The sequence below is a fragment of the Pseudophryne corroboree genome, chromosome 4 (genome assembly GCF_028390025.1).
Source record: "Pseudophryne corroboree isolate aPseCor3 chromosome 4, aPseCor3.hap2, whole genome shotgun sequence".
Taxonomy (NCBI): domain Eukaryota; kingdom Metazoa; phylum Chordata; class Amphibia; order Anura; family Myobatrachidae; genus Pseudophryne; species Pseudophryne corroboree.
This window is the reverse complement of record NC_086447.1, coordinates 481,427,128-481,446,189: the sequence shown is the minus strand read 5'-3', so window position 1 is coordinate 481,446,189 and position 19,062 is coordinate 481,427,128. Positions and strand designations below refer to the sequence as shown.

The 19,062-nt window shown below is 46.6% G+C and overlaps 1 protein-coding gene across 1 annotated transcript in view; it reads right to left on the bottom strand.

Annotated features, from left to right (window-relative positions):
* The window catches only part of CRYBG1 (crystallin beta-gamma domain containing 1), a 542,544-nt gene that overhangs the window by 349,322 nt on the left and 174,160 nt on the right, over positions 1 to 19,062 (bottom strand). The window lies entirely within an intron of this gene.

Below are 19,062 nucleotides of genomic sequence, written 5' to 3'. Positions count from 1 at the left end.
TGCTTCTCCTCCTCCCTCGAAAAGCCTTCTACCTCAGACATGTCGACACACACGTACCGACACACCACACACTCAGGGATCCCTCTTATCTGAGGACAGTTCCCCCACAAGGCCCTTAGGAGAGACAGAGAGAGAGAGAGAGAGAGAGTATGCCAGCACACACCCAGCGCTATAATAACCCAGGACAAAAACACAATATTTATGTTTACCCAGATAGCGCTTTTATACTCAATTCGCCAATTATGTGCCCCCCCCTCTACTTTAAAACCCTCTTGTCACCATGATCTAAGCAGGGGAGAGTCCGGGGAGCTTCCTCTCAGCGGTGCTGTGGAGAAAAAATGGCGCTGGCGAGTGCTGAGGGAGAAGCCCCGTCACCTCGGCGGCGGGCTTCTGTCCCGCTCTAAAATACAAAACTTTGGCGGGGGCTCGTAGGTATATACAGTGGCCGGCTGTATATACCCATCTTTTACCAGGAGAGGTTTATTTGCTGCCCAGGGCGCCCCCCCCCAGCGCCCTGCACCCTTACAGTGACACAGTATGTGAGGTGAATGGGAGCAATGGCGCACAGCCGCAGTGCTGTGCGTTACCTCAGTGAAGAACATTGAAGTCTTCTGCCGCCTCTGATGTTCTAACTTCTCATACTCACGTGGCTTCTACCTTCAGCTCTGTGAGGAGGACGGCGGCGCGGCTTCGGGACGGACGGCGAGGATGAGACCTGCGTACCGATCCCTCTGGAGCTAATGGTGTCCAGTAGCCTAAGAAGCAGAGCCTTGAAACTCACAGAAGTAGGTGTGCTTCTCTCCCCTCAGTCCCACGATGCCGGGAGTCTGTTGCCAGCAGGCTCCCTGAAAATAAAAAACCTAACAAAATACTTTCTGTCAGAAACTCAGGAGAGCCACCCAGTCTCCTCTGGGCACAGTTATCAACTGAGGTGTGGAGGAGGGGCATAGAGGGAGGAGCCAGAGCACACTCAAATCCTAAAGTCTTTCTTAAAGTGCCCATGTCTCCTGCGGAGCCCGTCTATCCCCATGGTCCTTACGGAGTCCCCAGCATCCTCTAGGACGTAAGAGAAAAATAAATATAAATTACAGCCCATAACCCAACCCCCGTCTTACATCCACTAAGAAATCTGCCTTGCAACCTAGAAACAGCCTTTAGTTGTCAAATGCTGGAAAGTGCATCCTGACGCAGCCTCAGGGCTTAAAGCACTCAATACATATAAAATGCTTTATATAAGGGGCAGTACGGATGGTGTAATGGTTAGCATTACTGCCTCACAGCACTGAGGTCATGGGTTCAATTCCCACCATGGCCCTAACTGTGGGGAGTTTGTATATTCTCCCCGTACTTGCGTGGGTTTCCTCCGGGTACTCCGGTTTCCTCCCACAATCCAAAAATATACTGGTAGGTTAATTGGCTCCCAACAAAATTAACCCTAGCATGAATGTGTGTGCGTGTACATGTGATAGGGAATATAGATTGTAAGCTCCACTGGGGCAGGGACTGATGTGAATGACCGAATATTCTCTGTAAAGCGCTGCGGAATATGTGTGCGCTATATAAATAACTGGTAATAAATAAATAATTCAAAGAGACCTGTAAGATCTACACAGGAGAATTTGGGCACTATTGGAAGAAAGCACAAAGTTACAAAAGTTAAGATACTGTTGAGAAGTATTTAATCATAAAGACTATGAGAGATTGCATAAAACTATCCTTTCCAAGACCCATTAAAAAAAGATACTACTAGTATGAGAGATGCCTAAGGGCATTCTGTGGTAGGTGTCAAATCACTCCTGAATAGGTGCAATGGTAGAGATTACTCCAAATCTAACTCTCTCTGCACGTTACATCTGCCCCACCCTGCAGTGCACATGGGGGGGTCATTCCGACCCGATCGCTCGCTGCAGTTTCTCACAGCGCAGTGATCAGGTCGGTACTGCGCATGCGCTGGCGCCGCAGTGCGCTGGCGCATGTCAGCCGTAGTTGCCTAGCAATCGCCTTTGAGGCAGAGGACAGTGGGCGGGAGGGGGCTGGACGGCGGGGTTAAGCCGCCGTTTAGGGGGCGCGGTCCGGCCAACGCAGGCGTGGCCAGACCATTGGGGGGGCAGGCCGCGGCGGCTGCGTGACATCACACGCAGCCGCTGCGGGTCGGGGAGCAACGAGTAGCTCCCGGCCAGCACGCTAAAGCTGCGCTGGTCGGGAGCTACTCTTGAAGTGCAAAGGCATTGCCGCTGTGCGATGCCTTTGCACTTATGTGGGGGCGGCACTGACATGCGGGGCGGACTAGCCCTGTGCTGGGCTTCCCCCCACATGTCAGTGTGAATGATCGTAGCTGTGTTAAATTTAGCTCAGCTACGATCAACTCGGAATAACCCCCATGGTTTTGCCCAACTGCTAACAAATTTGCTGCTGCGATCAACTCTGAATTACTCCCTTAATTTCTAAGCAACCTGACTAGATTTCATAGAAATTAAGAACACATCACTCCGTGTGTAGGGTGCCGGAGACAGCGATGTGCAACATTCTCTGCGGTTTGCCCGCTTACAGCATTTGCACCAACCTCTGGAATGCGATACCCTTTTGGGGCTTGGATGAGGTGGGCAATGCACATTTAGATAACGTTGCCCTTTACAGGGGCGGGTCTACCATGAAACTACTGTAGCTTAAGCTATAGGGCCCCATTTTAACCTCTTGTTTGTATGTACTGTATGGTTATAGCTCATAATAACCAATACCACCATGACAACCAGGCTTCCAGTACAGCATAGCTATTACAGCATGGATACGCCTCACTTAGTACTGCGGGAGCTGCTGGGAGTTGTAGTCTAGCCCTGTGATTTGTGCTCTGTAAATAGTGCGAAACGTGTGTCAGTTTTAAACTACAATTCCCAACAACCTGCAGAGCTTCTCTTTGTGACATTCCCAGAAATAGCAGAGCCTGAGAGAGCCTGAACAAGGAAGGAGGTTAGGAGCAATTATACAGTACGTGAGAAGGAGTCTGGGAAAGGAGGCGTCTAATAAGGTACTTTAACTGGTGCTGAGTGGTGTGTGCTGTCAGGTGTTTATTGAAGAGCGCAGTGAGGTGATTAATGAAGTGGGGTTGCTGTTAGGTGATTATTGAAGGGGGAGTGCTGTGACAGACAGGCATTATAGGGGCTGGTAAGGGTGTAGGGGTGCACAACAGGGGTACTAGATCTGCCCCAAAGACTCTTGCCCTGTCACCCACCACATCTGCCCCCGCACACTTTATCAATGTATGGGTAATAGCTTATGAGCAGTTGCCATTTTATGCAACCTTCTACTAGGCAACACAGCTTTACATATACTATAAATATTAACATATATTCTGTTTTATAATCAAACATTGTATATTCATTTTGAGTCTAGGAAAGATGCAGGTTTACATAGTTAATGAGCTGAACTGCACTCATCAGTGACACTACAATTTCTCACTGTTACATGTGCAATAGGAAATTGCACAATTAATTACACTAATTTACATACAGTAGAAGCAAGTCATCACTTTTCTATCAACACAGCACATGCGGTATATTTAGGGTTGCTATATTTAAAAAATAAAAAAGGGACACATCTGCGGGGATCCCACTGGCGCAGTCACCCCGCAGCGTACACTATTACATAAACCCCATAATATGGGAATTAAATTGCTATGAAGGCAAACTACTGAAAGTACACACAATTTTGTGCCAATGTATTTGGATATTTAAAGGATATGTGAAGTTCACAATTTATCCTGACAACAGTATACACATTTTCTTAAAAAATAAATTAACAAAAAGTGACTATTGAATATATATACACTGCTCAAAAAAATAAAGGGAAACTAGATCTGAATCAATGAAATATTCTTATTAAATACTTTGTTCTTTACATAGTTGAATGTGCTGACAACAAAATCACACAACAATTATCAATGGAAATCAAATTTATTAACCCATGGAGGTCTGGATTTGGAGTCACCCTCAAAATTAAAGTGGAAAAACACACTACAGGCTGATCCAACTTTGATGTAATGTCCTTAAAACAAGTCAAAATGAGGCTCAGTAGTGTCTGTGGCCTCCTCGTGCCTGTATGACCTCCCTACAACGCCTGGGCATGCTCCTGATGAGGTGGCGGATGGTCTCCTGAGGGATCTCCTCCCAGACCTGGACTAAAGCATCCTCCAACTCCTGGACAGTCTGTGGTGCAACGTGGCATTGGTGGATGGAGCGAGACATGATGTCCCAGATGTGCTCAATTGGATTCAGGTCTGGGGAACGGGCGGGCCAGTCCATAGCATCAATGCCTTCGTCTTGCAGGAACTGCTGACACATTCCAGTCACATGAGGTCTAGCATTGTTTTGCATTAGGAGGAACCCAGGGCCAACCACACCAGCATATGGTCTCACAAGGGGTCTGAGGATCTCATCTCGGTACCTAATGGCAGTCAGGCTACCTCTGGCGAGCACATGGAGGGCTGTGCGGCCCCCCAAAGAAATGCCACCCCACACCATTACTGACCCACTGCCAAACCGGTCATGCTGGAGGATGTTGCAGGCAGCAGAACGTTCTCCTTGGTGTCTCCATACTCTGTCACGTCTGTCACATGTGCTCAGTGAGAACCTGCTTTCATCTGTGAAGAGCACAGGGCGCCAGTGGCGAATTTGCCAATCTTGGTGTTCTCTGGCAAATGCCAAACGTCCTGCACGGTGTTGTGCTGTAAGCACAATCCCCACCTGTGGACGTCGGTCCCACATACCACCCTCATGGAGTCTGTTTCTGATCGTTTGAGTAGACACATGCAAATTTGTGGCTTGCTGGAGGTCATTTTGCAGGGCTCTGGCAGTGCTCCTCCTGTTCCTCCTTGCACAAAGGCGGAGGTAGCGGTCCTGCTGCTTGGTTGTTGCCCTCCTACGGCCTCCTCCACGTCTCCTGATGTACTGGCCTGTCTCCTGGTAGCACTTCCATGCTCTGGACACTACGCTGACAGACACAGCAAACCTTCTTGCCACAGCTCACATTGATGTGCCATCCTGGATGAGCTGCACTACCTGAGCCACTTGTGTGGGTTGTAGGGAGGTCATACAGGCACGTCGAGGCCACACACACTACTGAGCCTCATTTTGACTTGATTTAAGGACATTACATCAAAGTTGGATCAGCCTGTAGTGTGTTTTTCCACTTTAATTTTGAGGGTGACTCCAAATCCAGACCTCCATGGGTTAATAAATTTGATTTCCATTGATCATTTTTGTGTGATTTTGTTGACAGCTGCCCGGCACTCGTGAACCGTGGGAAGTACGTGCTGGGGTGCCCTCCACGTGGGGTTAGCTGCCCACCATGCAAGGTAGAGGGTAATTCAGGCGGCACTCACCAGACTCCAAATTATGTATTTAAATAAGTGTCATTTTTATTGACATCTGACCAACATGTTTCGGAGGATAACCTCCGTCCTCAGGGTCAAGCAAACAACAATGGGGGTCATTCCGAGTTGTTCACTCGTTATTTTTTTCTCGCAACGGAGCGATTAGTCGCTAATGCGCAATGTCCGCAGTGCGACTGCGCCAAGTAAATTTGCTATGCAGTTAGGTATTTTACTCACGGCATTACGAGGTTTTTTCTTCGTTCTGCTGATCGGAGTGTGATTGACAGGAAGTGGGTGTTTCTGGGCGGAAACTGGCCGTTTTATGGGTGTGTGTGAAAAAACGCTGCCGTTTCTGGGAAAAACGCGGGAGTGGCTGGAGAAACGGAGGAGTGTCTGGGCGAACGCTGGGTGTGTTTGTGACGTCAAACCAGGAACGACAAGCACTGAACTGATCGCAGATGCCGAGTAAGTCTGAAGCTACTCAGAAACTGCTAAGAAGTGTCTATTCGCAATTCTGCTAATCTTTCGTTCGCAATTTTGATAAGCTAAGATTCACTCCCAGTAGGCGGCGGCTTAGCGTGTGCAAAGCTGCTAAAAGCAGCTTGCGAGCGAACAACTCGGAATGACCCCCAATGTGAAGTAAACATATAACAATGGCCCTCATTCCGAGTTGTTCGCTTGCTAGCTGCTTTTAGCAGCATTGCACACTAAGCCGCTGCCCTCTGGGAGCTGAAATAATGAACCCACGCACCTGAGGGCAGAAACAGAGCGGGTGTGTAAAGGGGTGAAAAGAATTGAATCCCGCCCATTATGTGCTTTGACAGGCAAAAAAGAATTGTTACCTTCCCACAAGTTAAAGTTATAAATCGCACTAGGCAGCAATCTCATATGGTTCAGGTGTACGAGCCTTATCCTGAGACACTAAGATAACCATGTTAGTGGGCCTGTAAGGGCCACACAGTGCAGCATATTTTCCTGGTATATAGCCTTATACTGAGGCAATAAGGGTTCTCTGGTAATGGGGCTGTAATGGCCGCACAGTGCAGCATATGCTCCTGGTATATAGCACTATACTGAGACTGTTGGGGTCCTCTGGCTCTGTGGCAGGGGCCACACATTGCAGATGATGAGTTACTGCAGGGACATCTTGACAGGGATTGGACAACCCCAGTGTATGAGGAAACCATGCAGGGATACATTGTCATCAGCATGAGGCAGCACCGAGTCTCACCCGGCTCCCAGCTTTACTCCCTCAGCACTGTCCTAGCCCTAAATGTACACTGACGCTGCAGAAAAAGAGGGCCAGCTGCTGCTGACGTCATAACATGTGGCTGGACACTGGAGAACGACATACACCCATGTCCGCAGCCTTCTATTCGGCTCTTTCACCCTCCAATACTCTCCCTACTGACTTCTTCTCCATCCGCCAGTGCCAGGCTATGGCTCCACAGCTTTCCGGAACATCTGCATGTCCCAAACACAGCAGTCAGGACGCTGGGACGGATGTCCAAAAAACTGTACTTTCCAGGGAATACTGGGACGTATAGCATCCATAGGTAAATTTATGAAAATAATAGTAGCAGTTTCAATGTTCATTTTGGGGGAAATTAATGTGGTAGGTTAATTGTCTACAAACAAATATCCATACTGTGATTGTGTGTGCATACTGCATACAATACATATGGTAGAGAATATAGATTGTAAGCTCCACTGGGGCAGGGACTGATGCAACTGATCAAATATTCTCATTAAAGCACTTCGGAATATGTGCGCTATAGAAATAACTGGCAATTATAATATTATTAGTATTACTTTCACATGCACAAAATGTTGTTTTTCAGCAGTAATGCAATAAAAGTACCATAACTAAGACAAGGAGCAGAGGAGATGGTGCCAGAGATGAGAGCAGAGGGTGTGAGTGTATGATTGGTCGTTATGGGGGAGTAGCAGTATCAGTGCACTTTATGTGCACTGATACCATTTCTCCCCTATGTATTATTGCGGCGGTGTGGGCATAGTAACAGGCCGATATGAGGGGGCAATGTATGAATGGTCAGCATCGCTTACCGTTCCGACACCTGCAGCTGTCAAAATCGATTTCGACAGCTGCAGGTGGCGATGCCCAAACACCACAGCAGGTATAGAGCTGTGCCGGGTGTCGGCTCCGGACTGTGCAGGGGATCTCACGCGAGTAACGAGATACCGTGCATGCGCACTGCAGCCAGCCGGGCAGGAAGACACTGCGCATCATCACTGAGCTGATGCGCAGTGAGCTTAGGGGCGCATTTCCGGAGGGGGGAGCGAAAGCTTCGGCGGACAAGATATTTATACGTCTTCTCGATGTTCCTGTTATGGCTGAGGTTATTTGTGAACCCGGACTAGAACTGGACACTGGGTTTGGTCTTGAGCGTAGTGGACAGAATCAGGCTGGCTTAGTGAATGATCTGCTCATCCAGACGTGGCAGTCAGGCAGTATACTTTATGGGAAAGGTGACCAGGTATGGGTACTGGAACACTGGTGGTGGAAGCCACCAGTGCAATGAGTAGCAGGATTGTCACCTAATGGAGAGTCACATGAGAACTGGTGAATTGACGGAATGCTGGGAGGATCAGCAATGCAGGAAAGTCACAGATCACTGGCTGGAACCAGTGTGATAGCTGTCGACGAGGCTGAGGACAACAGCAGTACTTGAAGACGAAGCTGAGGATGTCAGCGATACTTGTACACAAAGCCGAGAATGTCGGCAATGCTTGTAGCAGAAGCTGAGGACGTCAGCAATACTTGTAACCGATGCCGAGGATGTCGGCAGTGCTTGTAGCAGAAGCTGAGGACATCCGCAATACTTGTAACCAAAGCCAAGGATGTCGGCAATGCTTGTAGCAGAAGCTGAGGACATCAGCAATACTTGTAACCGATGCCGAGGATGTCGGCAATGCTTGTAACAGAAGCTGAGGACATCAGCAATACTTGTAACCGAAGCCGAGGACGTCGGCAATGCTTGTAGCAGAAGCTGAGGATGTCAGCAATACTTGTAACCGATGCCGAAAATGTCGGCAATGCTTGTAGCAGAAGATGAGGACATCAGCAATACTTGTAACCAAAGCCGAGGACGTCGGCAATACTTGTAGCAGAAGCTGAGAACGTCAGCAATACTTGAAACCGAAACTGAGGATGTCAGCAACACAGGTTTCCAGATGCTGGGCAGCTGAGGTCGCGCAATGGGGATTCCGTATGCTGTGCAGTGTCGGCACTGCTGGTTTCCCAGTAGCTGTGATGTGGTGGTTCTGCACAATGGTTACTGCAATGTTGTAGACAGCAGTGGCAGGTTTTCTGGATACTATGGTGCTCTACCTTGCGCAGCGGAGAACTGGAAGCTGGCAAGAACCAGCAAGGTCTCTAAGGCCGCTAGGGATATAGGACTGTCCCTCTGGTTCACTGGAGGACGTCCAGTGAGTCTGGAGATGCCAGGATGTAGTGGCAGCGATGGCCCTTTAAATCATCCAGGGAGTCAGGAAGTGCATGAGATGTCAATTGCAAATACCACTAGGGATATAGGATAGTCCCTCTGGATCACTGGAGGACTTCCAGTGAATCTAGAGCTGCCGGGATATTGTGGCAGCGATGGCCCTTTAAATCATACAGGGAGTCAGGCAGTGCGGGGAATGGTAACTTGCACAGAGTCTATTACCAGCAGGAGATTTTGGAGCTCACTCCAGGCTGAGAGACAACAAAGCACTGACAGCTTGCTAGTGCTTGAGACCTGGAACTTATACCTAGTGCTTACAGCTGAGTGGATGAGCGTCACACATGAAGCGGAAGTGAATCCGGATTGGACCCTAGAAGGTCAGCTGACCAGGAACTGTCATGGCGACGTCCATAGCTGGTTTTGGAGGGAACTCCGGCGTGGTGTGTGCATAGACAGGCAATAATGGCCACAGGTCCTGAGAGCACAGGAAGGTATATCTGGTAACCACTGGACTTGTGGATGCTGGCACGGAAGTATAGGACAGCATGAGAATCCTCAATGATTGCTATGCAGGCACACCATGCAGAGACTTGCTGAGTTCTGAATTCACATAGAAGGTTAATCAATACAGATGTACTCATTAGCAGAGAGTGAGATCAGCACACAGAGAACACATGATACTGGTGAGCTGTTTATCCCAGCCAGCAGAAAACATGCAGGTTACAGGTCAGATGGCAGAGGTAAGTCACCAAATGATATGATTTTAGTCAGGATTGTGACAGTTCCTTCTTGCTTTGCTTCGCTAATGAGGTCCGCTGCTAGAATACATTTACCCCATAATCTCTGTGAACAGAACGTTAGAGGAGGGGGGAAAAGGTCCCAGGGAAGGTGTGAGGATGTAAGGGGAGAAGAAACAGAAAAGTGAGGATAGGTTCACAGTCTTCCTGGGTAAAAATAAGATTTTAAACCTACCGGTAAATCTTTTTCTCCTAGTCCGTAGAGGATGCTGGGGACTCCGTAAGGACCATGGGGTATAGATGGGCTCCGCAGGAGACATGGGCACTATAAAGAAATTTAGATAGGTGTGCACTGGCTCCTCCCTCTATGCCCCTCCTCCAGACCTCAGTTAGAGAAACTGTGCCCAGAGGAGACGGACAGTACGAGGAAAGGATTTTGTTAATCTAAGGGCAAGATTCATACCAGCCCACACCATCCACACCGTATAACATGGAATATACGCAACCAGTTAACAGTATGAACAAAACAGCATCAGCCAGACTGATCTTAACTGTAACATAACCCTTATGTAAGCAATAACTATATACAAGCCTTGCAGAAATATGTCCGCATTGGGACGGGCGCCCAGCATCCTCTAGGAGAAAAAGATTTACCGGTAGGTTTAAAATCTTATTTTCTCTTACGTCCTAGAGGATGCTGGGGACTCCGTAAGGACCATGGGGATTATACCAAAGCTCCAGACCGGGCGGGAGAGTGCGGATGACTCTGCAGCACCGATTGAGCAAACATGAGGTCCTCCTCAGCCAAGGTATCAAACTTGTAGAATTTAGCAAAAGTGTTTGAACCCGACCAAGTCGCTGCTCGGCAAAGCTGTAATGCCGAGACGCCTCGGGCAGCCGCCCAAGAAGAGCCCACCTTCCTAGTGGAATGGGCTTTTACCGAATTTGGTAACGGCAATCCAGCCGTAGAATGTGCCTGCTGAATCGTGTTACAGATCCTGCGAGCAATAGTCTGCTTAGAAGCAGGAGCGCCAACCTTGTTGGCTGCATACAGGACAAACAGTGCCTCTGTTTTCCTAACCCGAGCCTTCCTGGCTACATATATTTTTAAGGCCCTGACTACATCAAGGAACTTGGAATCCTCCAAGTCCTTCGTAGCCACAGGTACCACAATAGGTTGGTTCATATGAAACGATGAAACCACCTTAGGCAAAAATTGAGGACGAGTCCTCAATTCTGCTCTATCCACATGGAAAATCAGATAGGGGCTTTTGTGAGACAAAGCCGCCAATTCAGACACCCGCCTTGCTGATGCCAAGGCCAACAACATGACCACCTTCCAAGTGAGAAATTTCAATTCAACCGTTTGAAGAGGTTCAAACCAGTGAGATTTTAGGAACTGTAACACCACGTTAAGGTCCCATGGTGCAACTGGAGGCACAAAAGGAGGCTGTATGTGCAGCACTCCCTTTACAAAAGTCTGGACTTCTGGGAGAGAAGCCAATTCCTTCTGAAAGAAAATTGATAGGGCCGAAATCTGTACCTTAATGGAGCCTAATTTTAGGCCCATATCCACTCCTGTCTGTAGAAAGTGGAGAAAACGGCCCAGATGGAAAACTTCCGTAGGAGCATTCTTGGATTCACACCAAGATACATACTTTCTCCAGATACGGTGATAATGTTTCGCCGTCACCTCCTTCCTAGCCTTCATCAGAGTAGGGATGACTTCTTCTGGAATGCCTTTCCCAGCTAGGATGCGGTGTTCAACCGCCACGCCGTCAAACGTAACCGTGGTAAGTCTTGGAACACGCAGGGCCCCTGTTGCAACAGGTTCTCGCTGAGAGGAAGAGGCCACGGATCTTCTGTGAGCATTTCCTGAAGATCGGAATACCAGGCCCTTCGAGGCCAATCTGGAACAATGAGTATTGTCTGCACTATTTTTCGTCTTATGATTCTCAATATCTTTGAGATGAGCGGAAGAGGAGGAAACACATAGACCGACTGAAACACCCACGGTGTCACCAGGGCGTCCACTGCTACTGCCTGAGGGTCCCTTGATCTGGCACAATACCTCCGGAGCTTCTTGTTGAGGCGTGACGCCATCATGTCTATTTGAGGAAGCCCCCACTGACTTGTTATCTCTGCAAAAACTTCTTGATGAAGTCCCCACTCTCCTGGATGGAGATCATGTCTGCTGAGGCAGTCTGCTTCCCAGTTGTCCACTCCCGGAATGAGGCCTGCTGTCAAAGTGCTTATGTGATTTTCCGCCCAGCGAAGAATCCTGGTGGCTTCCGCCATTGCCACTCTGCTCCTTGTTCCGCCTTGGCGGTTTACATGAGCCACGGCTGTGATGTTGTCTGATTGAATCAGAACCGGTAGGTCGCGAAGAAGACTCTCCGCTTGACGTAGGCCGTTGTATATGGTCCTCAATTCCAGTACGTTGATGTGTAGACAAGCCTCCTGGCTTGACCATATCCCCTGAAAGTAATGAGTCAATTTGACTCATTACATGCCGCTGGCCATGCGCCCTCAGTGTAACTGCGCTGTGTGCCAGGCACACCTGGCACATAGGTAGTTACGGTGCTGAATATATGGCATTGTTTTATCATTTGCCAGTGTGCCCATAATAATTAATCCTCAGATGGCTTTCCCATAAATGAATAGGTCTAAATATCCAAAATGTGAATATCTGTCTTGCTATAATACTGCAATCCTAATTGATGCAGCTTCACAGAGACCTTTCACAATGTCACTGTATATAATGATGTTAGTATTCTTGATTAATCATGCACTAAAGGCCCATACACACTGGGCGATTTTGAGCTGAAATCAGCTCACTTTTGGTATGTTGAGCCGCCCAGTGTGTATGCCCCGGCGATGAGCGCTGATGCGCACTCACGCTTCATCGCGGGCGGCCGCCGTTCACCTAAATGCAGCTGCAACACTGCACGTAGCACACAAGCTTACTGTCAATGCATAACTATCTTGCTAGGCAACCAGGGACACTGTAATGACCGGCGTTCTGGCTGCCGAGTGACACGCTAGGCAACAACTGGGACTCACAAGCAGTACAAGCTGCACAGTGGCTTGTAACAGTAATTTATAAGACATGGAAATGTCTTGAAAAACAAAACTCAACGTCTGTGTGAATGGGGGATACAAGTGAAGGAAAAACAAATCAACCTACCTTAGTTTTTATTAATAACTCTGAAGAGAAAGTTAAAGAGAAGGAAATGGACATTTTGGCTTTAACTGAAAATACCAAGGTCTTCAATGGAATGTTTCAGTCTATTTTTTATAGAGTCAATACAAACACACAGAAAATGAATACAAAGTTGTGAGCAGTTTGCAGCAACATTTACTGTATATAGTATATATTTACACAAAAAAAGCTAATAAAATAGCTTCTCCAATTAAAAAAAAAAAACCTACGAAATCTCCTGCTTTCTCAATAATAGTATATTATTTAGCAGAATCCCTCAGGGCATTCACAAATATCAGAGACAGCGCCTGTAACTAAAAGCCTACAGAGCTTCTGTGTTTGATGTACCTTACTACAGAGAGGACTGGGCAGTGCCAAATAACCTGCTAGGTAAAATAAAGAAAGGATCACTACCAAAGTGCTATTATTGGGGAAGGGGGAGATTTAGTATAGTCATTATTAAACCAAAAAACACCTTTAAGAATGGCTGAACCTATTTTGTTTATTTTTATATACTGTAAGATACACAAGAGTAACAACACACATGTGATGTTATAAAGACTGAATGATATATTATACCCTTGATGAAGATGCTTTTATTTTTTTAGGTATTGATGAACAATTTTGTAAACAAGGTTTATGAAGAACAGTTCTCATGCATTATAAAGATTTTAAACTTTAAATCTTTCATTCATCATGTAGAGTTTTTGTATGTTGTTGAGTTAGCCAAAGAATGGTTCCTCAGTGCTTGGCATTTATTTACTGCTGCTGCCTTCCAAGCATGTTTAAGCCCAACCTTTTTTTAATCACCTCTTAGTAAAAAGATCCTTGTGACTCCAAATGTCAAAGCTGGAGGAGGAAAAGTACTGGTTTGGGGCTTTGCACAGAGCGACTGGCACCCTGAACCAAAAGGGTTACCAAAGTGTTTTGCAGCACTATGCAACACCTTCTGGTCTACGCTTAGCTGATCACAGATTCATTCTACATCAAGACAATGACCCAAAACATACCTCCAAGCTGTGTCAGAATTACCTTCAAGAAAAAGACCAAGACTGTATGCTTCATATCATGGAATGGCCAGCACAGTCTCCAGACAAAGGGGTCTATTTACTAAAGGCCCATATAGAGGGGCTGATGCGGGAGAGATGTGTGCTGAGCGAACCGCTCAGCACACATCTCTCCCACCGCTCAGCACAGCGCGATCTGTGCTGAGCGTGCGGGGGGAGATGGGGGGGCCGCTCATTTCACCCAGCGGGTGAAGTGAGCGACCCGCTAGATTGGCCTGCACGGCAGGCCAATCTAGCACCAGCGATAGCGATGCGCGGGGCTGCGCATCGCTATCGCTGTTAGGGCTACACACGGAGCGATCTTGCTGAAAATCTAAGCAATCTAGTCAGATTGCTTAGATTATCGCTCCGTGTGTACCCCTCTTAAGCCTTGGACGGAGATAAAGTAGACGGAGATAAAGTCCTAGCCAGTCAGCTCCTAACTGTCATGTTACAGGCTGTGTTTGAAAAATGACAGTTAGGAGCTGGTTGGCTGGTAGTTTATCTCCGTCCAAGGCTTAGTAAATAGACCCCTTAAACCCCATCTGACTGGACAGTAGGGTGATTGGACAGAAGGGTGAAAGCAAAACAACCTACAAGTGCAACACATTTGTGGGAAAATCTGTTTGGACTTAATAATAATCAAATAATATTTACTTTCCACTGTAGAATGAGTGTGATCAGCATTTACTGTATATCTGCAAAAGGTGGCTACTATAACGAGTCTGTCACACGCCATAGGCGGCGTTCACCGCGCTTACCCCTGCGTGCCTGCTGGTCTGTGTTGCGGCCTCCACCTTCGTTGGTCCACGGGCTCCGGCGCCTGGCTGGCGCGGCTCCCGGCGGTTCTCCGGGGCAGGGGCGCCGCCATGACACCCGGCATCACGTGGGCGGGGAGCAGGTGACGTCATCAGACTGTTCCACCAATCCAGCGGAGGCGGGAGATTCAAAGGCTGACGCCGGGCAGCACCTCGGCGCCTGAGTATCGTCTTTTCCCCTGAAGTGGATGCCAGTGCTTCTGTCCTCGGCGGATCTCTCTGCAGCATACCCCAGTGTCTCCGGCATTTCCAGGTGTCAATTGTTGCACAGCTTCCAGCGTTCCCAGCCGCTGCTGGGTTCCACTGCGCTCTTGTCACCAGTGCTTCTTGGAGTCAGTGTGGGCTGCAGGTTAAACGTCGCTCTCAAGTTCTTCAAATCATCAGTGTCTTTAACCACCGCTCTCAAGTTCTTCAAACCATCAGTGTCTTTAACCACCGCTCTCAAGTTCTTCAAATCATCAGTGTCTTTAACCACCGCTCTCAAGTTCTTCAAATCATCAGTGTCTTTCACCACCGCTCTCAAGTTCTTCAAATCATCAGTGTCTTTAACCACCGCTCTTAAGTTCTTCAAATCATTAGTGTCTTTAACCACCGCTCTCAAGTTCTTCAAATTATCAGTGTCTTTAACCACCGCTCTCAAATTCTTCAAATTATCAGAGTCTTAACCACCGCTCTCAAGTTCTTCAAATCCTCAGTGTCTTTTAACCACCGCTCTCAAGTTCTTCAGTCACCAGTATCTTTTACCGTCACTCACAAGTACTCCCTGGACATTTCTCCATACACTCCTTCTCTGTTATGTGACATTGTGTTGCTCTCTTCCTGCAATAAAGTCCTTTAATATGTTCACCAAGCTTTTCTGTCAGAGTCCTGTATGAGGAAGACCTATATCAAGCCATCCCTGTTCCGACCCAACTGTGGTTCCTCTCCCCTACCATGGGGAGAACCCCCGAGTTCACAACACCCCCAACCTAGGTCAGAGACAGAGTCAAGAATTTAGATTAAACAAAATGATTCTATAATTTTGTTTTGAAACTCCACTGTTTCATAGTTCTATGCTTTCATTTCAGAGTACAATTAGACAGTAAACCTAGTAAATTTTAATAAAAACTAAAAAAATGGGGGGTGTTCTAAAACTTTTCACACAATCCAAGAACACTTTATACTTGGGATCTAATGTTCATGCACACCTAATGACCTGTTTGTTTTTCTACACCGTCAGCGTGTTGACCACTAATGACATTTAGCCAAAGGGAACAAGCAAATTGTGTTGGGAATGCATCAGACATTGGCATATATATACTGTTGCTTCTGTGCTTTTTAATTACTCATGACACACCTTAAATTTGAGAGCTAATTTAATGTTCTCACACAACAAAATCTTAATTACTAGGGATGGGTGAATACATGCAGTGGCTGAACTAGTGAGTGGTGGGTCCTAGTGTAACAAAATGCGTTGGGCCCCCCTAACTCCAAATTAGGGACTCTTTGCGTGCTTCCGGAAGCCAGTATATATAGACTGGAAGGCGCCAAGGCGATTAGTTAATGTACAGCAGCTGCACTGAAGTCCCTGACCGAGCCCACCGCTGGATTATTGGTTGCTGCAATAGTTGGGGAGGCCGCACACACATTATTACCATTTAATAGTCCTTACCTATTATCTAATTTTTCATATTTTTTTTTCTTTTTTCTTTGTCTTGGAAGGTGCTCCTGGAAATATTTGTTAGACATATAAGTAGACTGAAGAAAAAGTATTCCTTTTTTTGGGCACTAGCAGACTATTACATTATATCGTACGAATACTAAAAGTCACAGACCCATCAGGGTAGGTGACCACTGAAAATAATATATAATATAGATATAATTCTACAATTCTTCTCACTGGTCAAGCTTCTTGTGCCAATATTCCTGCAGATCAGATTATTACACCATCTCATGCTTCCATCATATACAATGTAACACATTTGGGTGGCTTTTCATCCTTTTTTTTTTTGTTCTTTTTAAATCTTCTGCAACAAAACCATCAAAATAGTTTTAGTCCCGAATTTCATTATTATTTTCATTACTACAGGAATGAGGTGGTGGTGAACAGTCACACATTTTTTCACTGGCAGATTTCCTCTTTTTGATTACTCAAGCTGAAGAGCGTTTCTTGGCAATGTACAGGTATTGACTCCCTTTCAGATGTCAAACATGTGTGCATATTCTGCTCGTGTCGTTATAACAAAAGTACTGGAAATGAATTGCCTACGTACTCATATATCTACATATCTCATGTACTAATGACAAGTACAGAAAACAATTGTGTTTTGTGTGGCTGTTTATAGAATAAAGGGATCCGGTCTCTAGGTTGACAAGACTTAGGTCGACAATGTCTAGGTCGACCACTATTGGTCAACAGTAAGTAGGTTGACATGGTTTCTAGGTCAACAGGGACTCTAGGTTGACATGTACTGGGTCGATATGAAAAAAGGTCGACATAAGTTTTCACATTTCTTTTTTTTTTTCTTTCATTTTTTGAACTTTTTCATACTTTACGATCCACGTGGACTACAATTGAGAATGGTAACCTGTGCCGAGTGCAGCGGTAGTGGAGTGAGGCACCGTGCCCGAAGCATGGCGAGCAAAGCGAGCCATACGAGGGGATGCGGTGCACTAATTGGGGTTCCCGGTCACTCTGCGAAGAAAATGACACCAACATGTTTTTAAAAACCCATGTTGACCTTTTTTCATGTCGACCTAGAAACCATGTCGACCTGCTTACTGTCGACCAATAGTGATCAACCTAGACACTGTCAGCCTAAGTCTAGTCTATCTAACATACCACACCCAGAATAACACCAGTTACACCAGTTGTTACAACCATAAAACTACTGTCATTAATGACAAGTACTGTCGAGATCACAATGAATTGGATGTGTATTCCACAACAGATATGGGATGGCACTAATGACAAGTACAGAAATCAGTTGTTTTGAGGTCATCCGTGTGTTTGGAAACATATGTGGCTGCGTTTACAAATGGGCCTAATTCAGATGTGGTTGTTCTTGTGATTGCTGATGCTATCTTTTGCCATTCGCAATTATGATTATATGGGAAGAAGCTATCCTGAGCATAGGGACGTCCACTGCTGTCGCATCAATTCTGTCTGATGGCATACAACTGCTGATACATCGGTACCATTGTCGGAGAGTCGGAGTACCTCTGAAGACGTGTAAACTGATCTGCTCTCCTGGGACGCAGAGGCTCTCCAGTAGCAAAAGAGAAGGGGTTAATCCCGCACTAAACTATTGGAGGTAAGGAAATAATGGTAATATAAAGTAACCAACAGTTAGTATATAGTATAACAAGTGGGTATCTAAGACTTTCACCCACACAGTGGTTGTAGGTGGTGGTGCTCCCCGAGTTAATCAGCAAATATCAGATATCAACACGGAATCCTGTCAGTATGCAGGAAAAAGGGAAAATTACCTTTTTTAGGGGAGACTCTTATCAGAATAAAATAAAATGTAACTTTTATTAAATATAATTTTAGAAACTACTATCTACTTGAATTGAAACCCTCCCTTCCTGATGGAAAATAATACCTAGTATTGCTAGATCAGCTTTCCAGGGTGAAAATAATAATTTCATACACTTGAAAAAAACATCCATCAGGTATATTCATATCAATGTAAGCAAAATTGCTTCATTTAGGCATAGCAAAGAAATTTATACAGTCATTTTAATGATTAATATCAATGTGAGCGACCACTTTTGAGGACACACTCTGTCACAGATCACAAATATAGAGGGTGTCAAACGTAGCCATACGTACAGGTTATTATTCCACCATCTGGAAAACAAAAAACATAGGGGCTAAGTCAGGCCTGATCGCTGCTGTGCGTTTTCGCACAGCGGGCGATCAGGTCTGAACTGTGCATGCGTATCTGAACTGTGCATGCGTATGTACCGCAATGCACAGATGCAACGGTCTGCAGCAACGAGCAGCGCCGGGCAATAACGGGATGGTGCGAAAAATCCGATCGCACCGGCGATCGCAAGAAGATTGACAGGAAGAGGGCGTTTGTGGGTGGCAACTGACCGTTTCTAGGAAGTGTCCGGAAAAATGCAGGAGGGACCTGGCATTTTGTGGGAGGTTTTGTGAGGTCAGCTCCGGCCCCAATCATCGCAGCGGCTGAGTAAGTCCTGGGCTGTGCAGAGACTGCACAAACTGCTGTTTGTGCCGCTCTCCTGCACATGCGATCACACACCTGCACACACACAATACCAGCCCCCTTTAGGCGGCGACTACCTGATCGCAGCGATGCAAAAAACGCACCCTAGCGATCAGATCTGAATTACCCCCATAGACAGTGTGTATCCTTCAATGCAAAATCCTGTTATGAACGTTCCTTGTGTGGATCATAGGGTCGACCACTATTTGT